Source organism: Anas acuta, chromosome 2 (genome assembly GCF_963932015.1).
Source record: "Anas acuta chromosome 2, bAnaAcu1.1, whole genome shotgun sequence".
In the NCBI taxonomy this organism is placed as follows: domain Eukaryota; kingdom Metazoa; phylum Chordata; class Aves; order Anseriformes; family Anatidae; genus Anas; species Anas acuta.
The window spans coordinates 137364263-137380402 of NC_088980.1; positions in this window are offsets into that span (position 1 = coordinate 137364263).

A 16140-nucleotide genomic window follows, 5' to 3' on the forward strand; every position below is an offset into this window, starting at 1 on the left:
TAGCGGCGGGGAGGGACCGGCGCCACGCGTCAGCAGCGCCCGAGCGGGGCGGGAGCAGCTGCGAGCAGCGAACGGAGGCTCCCGGTTCCCCTCTCGGTTCCCCTCCTGCTCGGGGCTGGGCTCGGAGCCGGCTCCCGGCTGGGCTCGCTCGGAGCCGGGCGGCCCCGCACCGGGCACCGGGGGAGCCGCGGGGGCGCCGCCGGGGCCGTGCTGCCCAAAATGGAGGCGGCGCCGCCGCGGCCTGGGCGCCCCGCGGGGAGCTCCCCCCTCAGACCCCGCTCTGGGGGCTCTCGGCCGCCCTTTTTGGCTCTCCCCGAGGGGCTGCTGTGGGCTCGGGGGGGCAGGGGGAGCGGGGAGCCCTGCTGGGGGGTGCGGGGGGAACCAGGCGGTTGTGGCGCAGGAGGCTCGGCGGTTTGTAAGAGCCTGGCCTTCTTCGGGCAGCGCTGCTCTGGGGACATTTTTTTTGTAGTTAGTGCAGAAAGAGGGTCGGGGAGCGCTTAGGGTCGGGGGAGAGGCGTCCCTATGAGCCCAGGACGAGCGGTGCCCCCATGTAAGACCTGCTGTGGCAGCTTGAGCCCGCTCCCACAACGGCTTTCACAGCCCCGGGGCCGCCACAGCGCTGAGCAGATGGCAGAAGAAAAGGGGTCTGCGAGGCCGGTGAGCAGCCTGCTTCACCCAGGGAACCAGAGCCCAGCTAAATAATAAACTAATAAACTGTTAACAACACTCCCTGGAGGAGGCGAGTGACAGGATGGTTTGGGTTGGAAGGGACCAGGCAAGCCCCAGTCTTCCATTTCAAGTCACTGCACTTCAAAGGCTGCCATGAGTGTGTTAACTCAGCTTCAGCTGCCTCGTGTTTCACAGAGTTCACTTAAGCACTCCTACACCTTCTGCACAGCCCCAAGCCTTTATTACTTCTCGTAACATGCTGGCAGCTCACGGTGTGAGTGGCAAACAGCTGCTCAGAGATAGGTAGCGCAGCTGAAGGTCACAACGAAGTTCCATGGTGGAGCTGAACCCTGACCTCCACAGCCGCAGCCTGCCCTGGCAGGATCACCAGAGCACACAGGACCGTCAGGTTCTGTAAACTCACTCCAGTCATCACAGTTCTTTCACTAAAAAAAAAAAAAGAAAAAAAAATAATAGTAATCATCCAGTTCACTGAGACCCACCAAAGGATGTGGATGGAACCTACTTGTACTGAAAGGTAATTGTTCATCTAAGGACATGCTCATTTTCTTTTACAAAAATAAATGTTACTGCAATTAGGATTTTTTTTTTCCTTCCAAAGCAAAGCTAGGTTTGTTCAGTTTTATAACAGTGAATTTAGAAAAGTGGTGAACGGATACACATCTGTCATCTCTTCAGAAATAAAATGAGACAGAAGTTCTATAGCACGCAGTGATGAAGTTTGTTTACTCTTTTCATCTGTTGTCACCTTCTCTTTTGAAAATCATTTTAAATGAGGAGGAAGTGAACTGAAAAATATATTCAGTCTTTGTACCATGTCTCATCTTTCTTGATAAGAGCGCTAGTAGGATATGGATGAAGTCAGTACAACATTGATTCTGAAATCAGAAGACCTCTCACATACATTTGCAACAGATCCTGCCTTCAGGAATAAAAACAGAACGGTTTACACTGCTGTTTCCTCAAGCAGGTTCTGTATTACACACTTCATTGGTCACTTGCCTGCTCTTTTGAGTTACTATTCCAGAGTGTAAGTGCAGAAGGAGGAATCAGAGAAAACAACACACACACAAAAGGAAAAAAAAAAAAAAAAAAAATGAAAGCTATCAACAGATAGGAAGATCTTGGACAGATCTTGGACAAGGCACAATAAATGTGAATCATTAACAGACAAAAATGGAGAGAGGATTAGAGGGAAGTACAAAGGTTATAGTGATATACACAGAGGACAATATAGCTTGAGAAAGCTGTATTATCTGAATACAGATTTTTTTTAAACATATTTTTGGAAGGGATTTAAATGAGGAAAAGGACTAGGTTGGAAGTTTGGAGGAGTTTAGGTGCAGTCAAAAAGTGGTGATGAAGGAAAATGGCAAATAATAAGTCAATACTAGTTCTATGTAGAGCTATTTATTCTTTTCTATGTTCTTAGACTTCTCCTGATGGTAGCAGCTGAAGATACCCCAGCAATACATGAGTGATGTAACCACCACATCAGTTACTGCCATTTCGTCTACATTCGTCTTCCCAGAGGAGTTCTTGTTTTGCTAGGTAGGGGATGTTTTCGATATTCTTACCATGAATATGAAAACAGACAGACTATTTAAGAGGGAGGACAGTCACGTAGGACAGGAAAAAGAACTTCAGTTTGATATGCAATTAACTGGGGGCACACTGTCAGCTATTTTAGAAATGGAGGGAGAGAGAGAGGATTTCCTGCTCATGGAGGAAGCAACACTTGAAAACAGAAACATAAACTTCATCCTCTCAAGTCTACAGAAAAAAAAAAAAAAAAAAAAAAAAAAAAAGGTGGCATACTGTTCAAGGCTGAACTACATAAAAAATTAGAAGAAAATGGTGGATGAACACTTTATACAGTGTTTCCACTTTCATTGGTGATATTAATGCAGAAATAGAAAGCTGATGTCACAGCTCAAATATATATACAGGTTTAGTGTAGTACTGCACAAAATTAGTGCGGTTTTTACTGGACAGGCAAAATATAAAAAAGCAAAAACAAAATTTCCTTTCCTTCAGTGACATTTCTTTACACTCAATTTTAATACTTTGATTAATAATCTTGCATGGTTCCACTTGCACAATGTGTTTCATAGATTACTAGAGTAAAAACAGTTAAGGTTTTGCTCTGCAAAGATAAAAGGGCAGCAGAGCACAAGATGCAGGTAGGGCCCTTACTTCCAGTCGTGAGGCACTTCTACCACATTTCCTTTTGTACCTCCACACGTTTTCTTTCCCGCATTGCTCACAGTTGGATGTAGACAAAATTAGGCTTTATCCTTCTGACTCAGATAAACAGGAGCAGGAAGGACACCCTTCCCCACCTCTCATTTTGGAATGCAAAAAATACTCTCTGGTGAGGTAATCCCATGGTCTGGAGTTTCAAATTGATTTGGACAGATGTCTGAAGGCTATATAGCCTGATGACCTTCCCCACTAATCCAAAGTATTTCCTTCTCTTTATGTCTTCCTATGGGCTACCTCTTCTCTCCTCTGGTTCTCCCATTTCCTTTCCTCCCTGATGCACCCTCTATCACCAGACATCAGCAGGGGATCAGATTCCGCTCCTGCAGGTGAGAGAATGAGATTATTTCCTCCTCCATCTCCTCTTCCTCTTCCCCCACTGCTGCCAACTCTTGCAGTAGTTGGTGTTTTTTCTTAAAGCCTCAGGTGCAGGAATTATATATTTCGTCTTCCTTCGAGAATAAAACATCCCCAGCCCCAGTGATCGTAGAGAAGAGTTGGAAACGTGTTTACTGAAAACTCAGAACAAGGGAAGACAAATACAAATAATAATCCACTTTTGTTGTAGGGAAAAGGTTACTGCAATTTCTGAACGCTTGAATTTGGCAATGCGGTTCCTCTCTTGGCTTCTCATCCTTGCGGAGGCACTCGGTGCCAGGAATAGTTAGCAATCTGTAGCTGTCCAGCAGGACGTTAAGGCAGGAGGAAAGAGTCGGTCAAAATTTAATTTTTTGTCTGAGCTGCTTAGGGCAGGAACTTCTGTGCACAGAGCAAATGAGAAAAGGAACAAGATGGTGGTGACAGTTCTGGGGCTCTGATTCCCACCATGCAGTAGATACACCAGAGCTCCAGTAGTCTCTCTTTTAAGCAAAATGGCCTGTATAAATAGGACCTTCTGGAAGTACTCTCAGTTTGGTCCTCCAATCTTTGCACCTTTTTCCTTGCTGCATGCTTTAGAGCTATCACTGTTCCTATCCAGTGGAAAGAAGCACTGGTAACCAGCCGGAGAAATGATTCCCAATTTGTAAAAGTCCAGAGGTGGTGCAAGGAAAGACAACTCTGCCTTAACTCACAGAGAGCAGTCACCTCTCGCCTATATTTACTGAGTCATTTGTTGGACCAAAATAACTGGGGCAGAAATAAAGTCTGGGCTTGGATTAGCTTGGTTTCAGAAGACGAGTGAGATAAAGCATAATTTATGCAGTGAGCAGTTAGAGAACGGATCTCATACTCAAGCTAAGTGATTTACACAAAGGAAAGGTTAAAAAAGGATTATACATGTATACCAGCTCATCACTCTGACTGACTTAGCTTCTACAGATGCTCGTGGGGTGATGTCACACATGGAAAATTCATGGAAACAGTGGCTCAAAGTGCTATATAAAGGTACCATAAGCAAGTAAAATTAAATTGCAGTTGTTTTACAATATCAAAGGTAGAAGGAAATAGTAATGGAAAATTCAGTCTTGTTTTATTGCTATCCAGGAATATACCATAAGCCCAATTTTGCTTTTACAGCTATGCTCTCCTGACAATCCAATGCTAAAATGTTATTTGCTTCTACAAAAATCTAGACTGGATGGGCAGAAACTAAAACTAAATGATTGTGAACTAAAAATCTGAGCTATTGAATAAGGACCATTGAAGAGAATATTAAAATATGAGCATTACTTTAGAGTCCAGTGACCTGCATTTATACACTTAATGGCTACTAAAGGGCAGGAAGATCCAAAAGCTCTAAGTATCTGCAACAGGATATGGACTTTTTACTATTAGGAAATGTGCTTAAGCCCAGCCCAGGTTAGAAATGACTTGGGCTCGTTATGTGGTAGGTGTTTAGTTGTATATTAATCACTCACATTCTAGTTCCTTGTATCCATGTGTCATAGATCACCACGACAATCTGCAGGATCAGCCAGTGGCTGAGGGTTTGGCCTGAGTGGAATTCATCTTTTCTCATTGCAAACATCTTTTGATTAGAGAAGAGGAATGAGTTTTCCCTCTGTGGATAAACAGGAGTTATCTGTTCCCTGAAGAATGAACTAGTCAATAGTGATAAGGCTATATCAACTTAAAAATGCAGCACTCCAAGCACTGAAGTGGGATGAAGTGGCCTGCTTACCATCCAAGCCTTCTGATGGAGGTTAAAAAACTATAGCACGTGCTGTTAATGGTGTTTTCACGATGGAAAGGGTCTTTTCTGTTAAATATTCTCATCATATATACGTGTTGCTGTTTGTTGCATTTGCAAGCAATCTTTTCTTTCCAGATGGTTTTTCTCAGCCTTGTAGGATTTGTGTGAGTAGTCTTCCCCAAATTTGGTTCTAGCTCCATGCAGTGATTAAGGGTGTTGTCAGGCTCCTTTGCTTGCTAGTAATTCTTGTCGGTCACCTCTCAGCTTGCCAAACACACACGTATTCTGCTCATGTTTTCTAGATAGAGAATCCCACAGCAGCCACAGCAGTTTGGCTGAGCTTCCCTGGCTGCTAGGGCATTTCATCGAGCATGAGCTCCAGCAGTTCCCAGTCCTCAGTGAGGAAGTTTTCCACCTAGCCCCTGAAGGAGCACTTCACACTTATCCGTGTCTTCCACCACCCTTCCTGCTCTGGGAGGTGGCAGTCATCTCCCCCGCGGGACCCGTGAGCTGCAAGAAGGAACGCAGTCTCTCAAGATTGCACGTCAGTGCCGTCTGAGATGTCTCTGAACGTGCGTCTGCATTTTCTGTTTGATTAACAGCATTGTCTTGCACATTCTTGGGATAAGAGAGCCATGAAGCCAGGCAGAGGCTTTTCCTACTAGGGTGAAAGGGGCAGGACTCGGACAGACAAAAACATAGCAAACTCTTTCAGCATTTTCAAGCAAGTGACAATGCATTTGGAAAAAAAAAAAAATGACCCATTTAAGATAAACCCTGTTTACTTTACTTGCATGAATAGATTTGCTAATGTTAGTAGGAATAAGATGAGCAGAGTGGTGCTATTTGCTGCCTCCAGAATCTGAATTTTCTTTATTGTGTGTATTAGAAGCAAAGACAGACTTTTTCCAAAAGACATATTTTCCCCATAAAAAAAAATAATAATAATAAAAGAAAACCTATATTTGTCATGTCTGTCAGTAGTGACCAACATGGAATAAATACCCCTACAAAACAACGAAGAGCATCCTGAAGGATCTGCAGGATCTGTGACACACATTGCAAGGAGAGGGGTTACAAGGCTCTGAACTTGTGCATTGAGTTGTCAGAGCACTGCAGTAGTGATGCTGCTCCTACTTGGGGCCTCTAAAGAGATAGTCAGCAAGCTTTTGAGTTCCTAAGTGGATGCAACCAAGCTGTATTTTCATCCCTAGCAAACTGTGTGCATGTACCTGCAACTCTCTCTTGGGACTGGTCCTTATCCCTAAGATTTGTACCCTGTAATTTCTTTTTCCAGGCTTGGTCTCTCCAAAAACTGTGGTCCCCAAAAACTGGGAAGGAAATCCCTTTTAAATTTTCTTGCCATTAAGATCTCCTGAGCAGCATCCTGGGTCAGGCACAATGTTGCTGAAGGTGAAACAGCAGCTATGGATGTTGTCTGCTCAGGATACTGTGTTCGTGCAGCCCCTTGCTTTGCTGCTTCCTCTCAACACACAGAACCACGAGGAAAGTTAGCAAAGCAAGGCAACAGGGCTGGATTACACTGCACTTCATCACAGCTGGCCAGAATAGTCAGTACCCTCTAAATGTGACCATTGTGAAATGCAAGTGAAAGCAAGATGTGAAGGAATCATCAGACAAGACTGGGGCAATATCTCCTGGCTGGTGCTTGATCCTCTTTTTTGGTACCCAGCAGCGAGGGTGCATGGCTCAGTGTGCACACTCAAACCAGAAGATGCATTACCATGCCAGAAGATCTCCCAAAACCCAAAGGTATGACCCCAAGGATCATGTAGGGGCGGCAGGGTCAGACTTGGCAAAGCCACCACCAAGCAGGAGGTGTGAGCTGCCGACAGCTGCTGACCTGAGCCTGGCCATCATCCCCAGGACATCCCTGCAAAGGGATCACAGCTCTGCTGCTCACCTCCCTGGGCAGATCTCCAGGGACAGGGGACAACAAACCATGGCTCAGACCAGTGAGCACTGTGCCGTGGATGTTCCCTACTTAATCACCATCGCGAAAATCTCCACTAAACCTGATTTGCAGCTATTAAGTGTGCCTAGCGCTCTGAGAACAGGCTTGGTTTGTTTTGTTAAAGATAATGCACAAAAGAGGCAGATAATTCTGTTCATGCTTGAAACAGCAAGAAAAGGAATAATAAGGAGTGCTTTCTAGAATACATTTTCCTGCAATTAAAAGATTTCAAGGCAGCTAATTGTTTCTTCTGGTACATTATGAAATAAGTAGCAGAAGAGTGAAGGATGCAGCCTCATGTAAGATTCCTGCAGGCATCAATGGTGACACAAACACATTGATGTGGCAGGAGCACATTCCCTGCATCACTGGGACATTTTCAGAATTCCACACACTTACAATTGTAGAATCACAGGATGGTTTGGGCTGGAAGAGACCTTAAAGTCCACCCAGTTCCACCCCTAGCCATGGGCAGGGACACCTCCCCCCAGCCCAGGCTGCCCAAAGCCCCATCCAGCCTGGCCTTGAGCACCTCCAGGGATGGGGCATCCACAGCTTCTCTGGGCAGCCTGTGCCAGGGCCTCACCATCCTCAGAGTAAAAAGTTTCTTCCTCATATATAACCTAAATCTATGCTCTCTTAGTTTAAAACCATTCCCCCTTATCCCATCACCATGCTCCCTGATAAAGAGTCCTCTTGATGGAGCTCGGCAGGCAGCCTAAAAATCCTTTTAATTACCAGAAACACCTCTGTTCTCTCCTTATTACCAATTTCTTCTTTACACCCTCCTTTCCTCTCATGTTATATATCATTTCCCTGTATATTTTAGAATTTTCTTTGCCCCTTCCCGGGGCGAGGCAGGGCCTCAGCACCACACCTGGGAGGAGGCTGCAGTCCCGCGGCTGGGCTGGGTGCTGGCAGGAGGGTGCAGGTGGGCTGAGCAGCCCCAACCCACTGCTGGTGATGGAGAGGGGCTGCAGGTGGGTCATCCTCATGGGGGAGAAACACATGGAGTGAAACGTGGCTCAGGTTTTCTCCTGCCATGGGCCACTGTGTCTTTCCTTCATTCTGGACATCCTGATCCATTTCTAGATACAGAGCAGGGCTTTGGGCTTTCAGCTTTGCCCTCAGGAGCCAAGGAAATGTTTACACTTTTCTGTAAGAGAAGTGGGGTTTAGAAGATTGATTAAAATGATAATCTATGGATTGTGTTTCTGAGATTTTACCACATGTAAACACAATCTTAAGTGTATCAGTTTCAATGACTTCCATTTAATTCCTGGACAAAGTTTGCTTTTAAATACCACACCAGATTGGACATGGCCAAAGATAAATTGAATGCAATTAGTTCTACTATTTGTTTTGATGATATGCTAAATTATTTCTTACAACAGAGCATTTATTATAAAAAGCTAATGGTTATACTCCTGAGTTTAACATCTAATGTATTGTAAACCATGGCAAACTGATAAGTTTCAAATTGAGTTATTAAAGTCTGGGGAAAAAATAATCTATGAGTTCCATCTAGTAAATAATTGTCAATGCCCAAATCATCATTTTCACAAATCTTAAGCTGGAATAATTTCATATGCATTTCTGATCATTGCACAAATCAAAAATGTTAATTACACTGCCTGTTACTGATGACTTTAATTTACATTCCCTTAATGAATGTATATTCTTAAATAGGTTGTCTGGATTTAAATGCTCTTATGGCATTGTTAACATAATGCCCCTTAAAACTGTTAATAAGACCTCTCTGAAGGCTTGCTCTCACCTGCACTGAGCCAGCTGTTGCACTGAACAGCCATGGAATTTTTTGAATACTCATGTAATTTTCTGAAAATTGACCTTGTCTCTATCATCATCCCCTCCAGCAGGGGGGGAAAAAGAAAAAAAAAAAAAAAAACTATTACAAGAAAGTGAATGCATACAACTAGACCCTCATGGATACAACAGACCCAATTCCTGTGACAGGAATTCTTCAGCATATTTCCTGGGAATTTGTAAAAATAAAATGGTCTTCTAATATTTACCCCAAATAATCTTTACTTTTATTTTCCTTCTTTCCTGAAATTTATTATGACTTCATCATGGTAACTGCAAATTAATGAAGAGCGTAGTCGCTGAGAATACAAATATTTGAGTGTAGGAATTGTTAGCCCTTGAAATGCAGCGTTGCTTACCATGGAGCTTATCCAACTACTCTGTACTCTGAATTTCCACTTCAAACCCTGCCTTCAGTATTTGTCTTGTTGATGTGGACCTAATCCAGGTGAGGAATACAAATGCCATGCCTTACAAAATAGAAACTAAGAACAGATGGCAGCAGAGCACCTGATCCCAGAAATCATATTTTGGCTGAAAACGTAAGTGCCTGGACTTCAGGAAAAATGACTTGCCCAACTTTTACCATTTCTGCAAGGTATTAAGTATAACTGGCGAATGCCAGACTTTGCTATGTAAATACCTATTGAAATTCCCTGGTGGCAAAAGCAGGACACGTGTAAAATAATAGATCTCCAGTGCTGGGGAAAGTCTTCCTGTAGAGTTAACAGTGGAAAGGCTATTGAGTTTTCTAATGTGTCACGCTACACTGACAGGCTCAAGTGTTAAAAAAGGGAGAAAAAAATCACAAAGTTAGCACAGCGACTTTAAAAACACAGCTATTAAAAAATTCATCATGTTTTTCACCCATATCCAGATTTCCTCCTGTTGCTGAAGGAGACCTGTTCCACCTTGGCATTTTTTATTTCAGGTTTCAAAATAAATGCAGGCATGGCAAATCCTGCTTACTATTGGAGAAACTTCTTTCATTTCATGACGTGAGGGGCTGCAGAAGGGGGCATTCAACTTTCCCTTTCAGTGGTTATCTTACTAAGGATGATAAGCCAGGCCCTGTGCTCTCGCCTGACTCACCCCAAGGACCATCAGGCATACCACTGGTCTTACCCTCTTCTGCAGTTCCCTTAATGTTTCTTCCTCCTATTTATCTAATTTCTCAGGGAAATTTCTCACTATCTCATTTCCTGAACTTGACGTTTCCTTGCTCCTTGGTTTGATGGGGGCTCTTCTCCTCAGCAGTTCAGTTCCACTGAGTATGATAGGAGAAGGTGATCACTATGGGTAACTCAGAAAACCTGTTAGTCTTTCATGACAAAAACCATGCCAAACGCCACAATTGCTTCACTGTAAAATCTTAAAAATTAGCAGCTGTGGATTATCCCATCTGCCAAGTGCTAAGTAGAAATGGGCACGTAAGGCCATCCTATCATTTTTCTGTGGAGAAAAATTAATGACCTAGACATTCAATTCATTCTTCTTATTTGCCACACACATAACACACTCATAAATCTGTTCACCTTGAATGAAAACAGCAAACACAACAGAAGATTTGGCAGGCACTTGCAGCACTGCAGCTAAGACACCGCTGTGTTGGTGCCCTTTGTTCTGAAGCGCTGTCTCATTATTGTCTTTTCAAGCTGTCTGGTTTCTAAATTCTGATCAGAAAAATGCTCCCATCATCCAAAAAGCCATCCTGCCTCCCGCCAGCCTTTTGCCTGGGCCAGCATTTCCTCGAGGTGCTCGGTGTTGAGAAATGGGAGCTGCCGTGGCTGGGCAGGGCTGCCTGGCGCAGCAAACCCCCCTTCGCCCCCGTGAACCTCGGCAGCGTGTTCCTCACCCCTGCCTTTGCCATAGCAACGTTCGTGAGGATTTTTGACAGGAGACGCGTGACTTCTAGACTTCAGATTTTCCAACAGAAATACCAGAAAGCAGCAGGCAACTTGTTTTTCAGCTGGAGGGAAGGCCACCAAGACCAACAGCACCAGTCTGGTACTGCAGCTCAGGCCTAAGCTCAGGCCTTCCGTCCTATCTGCTGTGCAATCCCTCCACCCTGGTGAGTTCAGCTCTCTGATTTTAGCACACCAAAGGGTCTGCATTTCTCAGGGCAGCTTCTGTCTTCTTCTGGAGAGCCGTGTTAAAGCCTCACCTACAGCAGTCTTGTCTCCATCTTTTTTTTCCCCACATCACGCACCAGATGGCCTTCATGGGACAGCGTCAGGCTGAAGCCACAGGGCACACTTAGTGTTTCGGTTTGCCACAGCCTGCCGTACGGGAGACTTAAATTACCCACTTGCAGAACACGCCAGCGGAACCACTCGGCCTGGAAGCAGCACGGGGCCAGCCTGGCGGCACCGAGCGCGAGGTGCCAGCTGCGTGACACCATTAGCATTCCTCATCAGCCGCGGCTCCCGTCGCTGTCTGTGCAGCTTTGGGAAACCAGGTCACTCCCTGCTCGTCCTCCTCCGGTCACTGATGTTGTCTTCCGCTGCTCTGAAGCTCTGGAGAGCGTAATTAGTTGCCGCTAATGCTCGGTTCTACGTGCAACTGCTTTGGCTCGGGCCAAAAAATGAAGTTTTCTCATAGTTTTCATGCCCTAATAGGAGGGGAGCTTGAGACGCATTTGGGAGAGACCCATTCTCCTTGTGTTATAATGATGCAGCTGATATTTTTCAACAGACCACAAAGAATACTAATGACATGTTAAGCTTTCAGTACTCCCAGAACAGAGAATAAATGAGTGAGATTCCAACAAAAATACAAAGCTATACACCTACCCGTGCCAGATAACAACTTGTACTGCAAGGCTGTCATAATGAGCAAACTGAAATCATGCCCTCAAGCAGAAAAACTGCCTGAAATTGCATTTAACTGCTTTGAGTTTTCAGGCAGATGAGAATCCTGATATTCCAAAGAAGCTGCAGGGGAAAAAAAAGAAAAAAAGTCAACCCAAACACCAGACCAGAAATCCAGGTTTTCATAATGAGACACTGGAGAAGCCTGTGGGGGATTAATTTCGAGGGGAATGTATGGAGAACGATACACAGAGATTAAGCAACAAACTTTACGAAAGGTCAAGTGGCTTTATGCTGTGGGTGCATAAATAAGCATAAATGCCCACAAAGAATTATCTGATGGTACAGCACAGCCTGTTTATTGGCAGGGTGGCTGTATCAGTAATTAAAGCTGCATTAATGTGCTTGAGTGATTGATGTTCTGGAGGTGTCACCATGATCACAGTCACAACATCAACCAAAGCGACTGAGGGTGTTAAGAGGAGGAACAGGAGGTGCATACACTCCTCGCCAAGAATGCACTTACAATTCGACATCCAGAACACCAATAAAAATGATATTACAAAAGTACAAACAACAAAATAAACAATGTTAGTATCCACTGTGATAACTGCAAAATGAACGTGGCATATTTCAGGAGATAAAATACGGAGCAGAGCATCTATTTTCAGTCATTCCAGGATGGTCTCTTTGGACAGAGGAACACCAACTTTGGTTTCAAAGAAGTATGTTGTGTTTTGTGCGCACTGGGAGGTTATGAATGATAAGAGGGGCCCTGAAATTACAGCTGGAATTGACGACATTCAAAAAATCAAAACTCCTCTTTTGCAATGATTTAGGTTAGGAAGTGCCAAACATGGAGTATAAGCTATCTAAAACAACATGGGACAGTTCATGCAGTGAGGTGAAAGTTACAGCCCACTGGGGAAAAAAGAGCAACCAGGACAGTTTGAAGACAGGAATACTTGTGCTTCTAAAGAGAGAGAAATGTTTTCTAAAAAAAAAATAAAAAAATAAAATTATAGTTAAGCATAGATGATCCTAGCTGCCCAAATTCAGCAGAGGAATTTCATAAATGCTTCAAGTACATTAATTTTACTATCACCATTATTCAGATAAGATTTGGCCCCAGAGGCCACATAACAGTTAAACTTGTCATAACAACTCCAGATATAATAGGAGCAGAAGTTCAAGATATACTTCGGATGTGCGGTGCTAATTGCAGTTACAATTGTCTTATTTCTCAGCTTCATCTCTTGCGAGCCAGCAGGTTACAAATAACTCATTTTGATGAGAAGAAATAACTCATCTTGATAAGTCCAATCACATATTATGTGTCTTCTGAAGTGATTAATTTAATAAAAGCTATTGCAGTGGTGGCCACAATCAGTACCACTGTGATAATGAGTATCATCTCAGTCCTCTACATTGTACTAAACATTGCTTTGGTTCACAACAGGGCAATCAGAATTTTGCATATATGCCAGACCAATACTGAGGATTTAATCATTACAGATGATGAACAAAGAATTAATTTAAAGAGCTCCAGGACGGAAATCCTTCTTGGAATCATTTCCAGATTTGTACCTTGAGTGTTCATTGTGCTTAACACACAATTTGCAACAAAGAACACTTTACCGTGACTGGACTTTTCTTGTGCATTGCAAAAAGCAAGATAAAGGAATTTCTGTGACGCAGATTCTTGCAGCCTACGTTCTTCGGTGATATTTAGACTATGTAAATATGGGCGATATAAGTAGTGCCACTATTTGCAATGCAGCTACTGAACTGTTAGGAAGAAACCTAAACCTTGCAGTTGCCTCCTTCCATAAAAGAAGCCATGTCTTCTTAATCCCCATAGGTGCACAGTAAGTATCCTCTATTTAGATCTGGTACTGACGAGGATCACAGTGTAAAAGGTCCTGCTCTAGGCATAAAATCCACAAAGGGAAAAATACTGCAAGGCACGTTTATTTTTTTTTTAATATACACCTCCAGTAGGAAAAAAAATTAAGATTTCCACACCCACAACCTATTATAACAAACATCTCTTTTAAAACATCACAGAAAATCCTGCAACAGCTCTGCTTTAACTCCTGTTCCCTGTGCCTTGTGGTTTTCCTCATGGCAGGAGGGATCAGGACCCCCAGCCCCCACGCAGCAGTGCCAATCCTCAGCCCAGCGCTCGGCTCCCACCCTGCCCTCGGTGCCGCATGCAGTGCTCGCAGTGAGCCTCGGCCACCCAAATCCAAGGCTGGAGGCACCGCCGTGGTGGCACCTGCAGGAGCTGGGCCTGGTCCAGAAGATTTGGCTCCAGCACCGTGGTCTGTGATTGCATACTCAGGGTAATATATTAGAGACACAAAGCAGCTCTGTGCTGGTCCTTCGTCCTGCTGGTGATGAGGTTCTCCCCACGGTTCCATCCACGCTGGCACTGTTGTAGGAAGAATGGTTCCTAGAGCATTTATTTCTCATGAAAATGTTACAGAAGGAGGCTGTGATCTTTTAGGATCCTAAAAAAACGTAGCTGTAACACAGCAAGGTCTGCCTTCATCTGTCTGTTCGTTAAGAGAATATATTGCATGCAGATCAGCTTTGTTTGCCTCAGGCTTGCTGCAGCTATACAGCTAAAGCATCCCTGACCCGAATATTATCCACGCATCACAGTCTTCTACCGATCCCGCTGGAAATGCAGTGTTCACCTCACAGATACAGCTGAACTGCGAAGGGGTATTTACAGGCCTTCTTTTTAATAAGATGAAATGATGGGGCTGCTTCTCTCCACCTGAAGATATTTTTCAAATAAGAAAATACCCTGAAACAAAAACACAAAAAACAACATTCTGCAATACTGATGAGAAACAGGCCAGGGCAGCAAACAACCCAGTAAAGTGCCTGGCTCATTGGGTAGTGATGCTGCTGAGCAAACAACCATCTTCATGTGGTAAACCTCGTCCTCATTACTTAACATGGTCACAGAGAATCTTTTAAAGCACAGCATGGAGCAAGCTGCTGCACATCCATGTTAGGGGCTACCAGCAAGGCTGTCCCACAGCAGCGAGCCCCCCTCTGAGGGGCAGTGGCACCCCCAGCACCACCCTGAGTTACCCCAGGCTGCTGGACAGTGCCTGGGCCTGAAAGGAAAGTTCTGTTTCTGAAAATACTTTTCTGAACACTCCTGAAGGTATTTTTCAATGCCACCCCAAATACTTACATGGCATGGCCCCCAGACACATGGGAGCAGTGGAAGTTGTATTTGCTAGCACAGGACAATTCTTGTGTTTGTGTCCTTTTGGAAGTGAAAAGGATTTAGACCAGCACCTCTAAGTTTATAGCTGATCCTTTAGGGGCTGTGCACTCCTTAGAGGGCCAGTGATCAGAAATTGCCACACGCTTTCCCTCTGAAATCAGGTCCCATTAGTATCCCCCAAAGGGCCTTTGATGTTTGGTGATAAGGAAATCACCAGCAGGCAGGCATGGGACTGCCAGCGCCGCGGCTCATCTCGTGGTACATTTGGGTGCCTGTGAGTGGGGTGATACAGCAGAGAGGGCCTCAGCCTTTCCTTTCCTCTCTCAGAGGAAGACACGAGCACGACAGAGGGGACTTTCCTTACCCCCGGGAGGACGCAGGGCAGGACGGATGCTCAGATACCGCGTCTTGCGAGCTCTGCGCTGCAGCTCGCTGCAGCTTCCCACCCATCTCGCTGGGTTCAAGGAGAGGACAGAACAAGCCCCACACCAAACAAACAAGCCCTGTGTGCCCCTACAAGCTTATTGGCGCGGCTGGAGCTTTTCTTTAATTTCTTGTTTGCTTGTTGGGGTAGACAGATCTGCCGTCACTTGACAGGCTGGTTATTGTGTGCAACTCCCTGCACTCACAACTAGGTCAACCGACAGCCGAGCACTGTACATGTGTGAGGCTCCCTCGGATCAGCCAGCGGCTGCAGATTATATTTTCGGAATTAGCTAGGTAGAAGAGAATGTCCTTCCTGGCATGTGCTACCCTGAAACTGTAGGCCCTTTGCACAAGTCATCCGAAACCCCTTCTCGGCCCCAGCTGCAAAGGGTGCGAAATCCACGGCATTCAGGTTCTCTCCCCCCACCAGCTGAAGCAGGGCTGAAGCAGCAGCAGCAGCAGGAGTTTCTCTTCTCCTCCCCTCTGCAAAACTTGCAACTACCCAAGAGTCTCCTTCCCAGCACCCAGCGCCACAGCGGTCTCCTCCTGGCTTCAGCGAGGCACTTCAAAGCCATGCGGATAATTCTGGGGCGAGATAAAAGTGAGAGGATAAAGACCTGGGATATTTTTATTAGGACTGTTTTTACTCGCCATGTGAACATAATCCTCATCACTGCCTTGGGCAAAGGAGAATAAAACGGCAAAAAGGACAGCTACCCTTGCATCTATGCGGTCGGAATTCTGGGCTCTGCCAAAACGCGGTTTC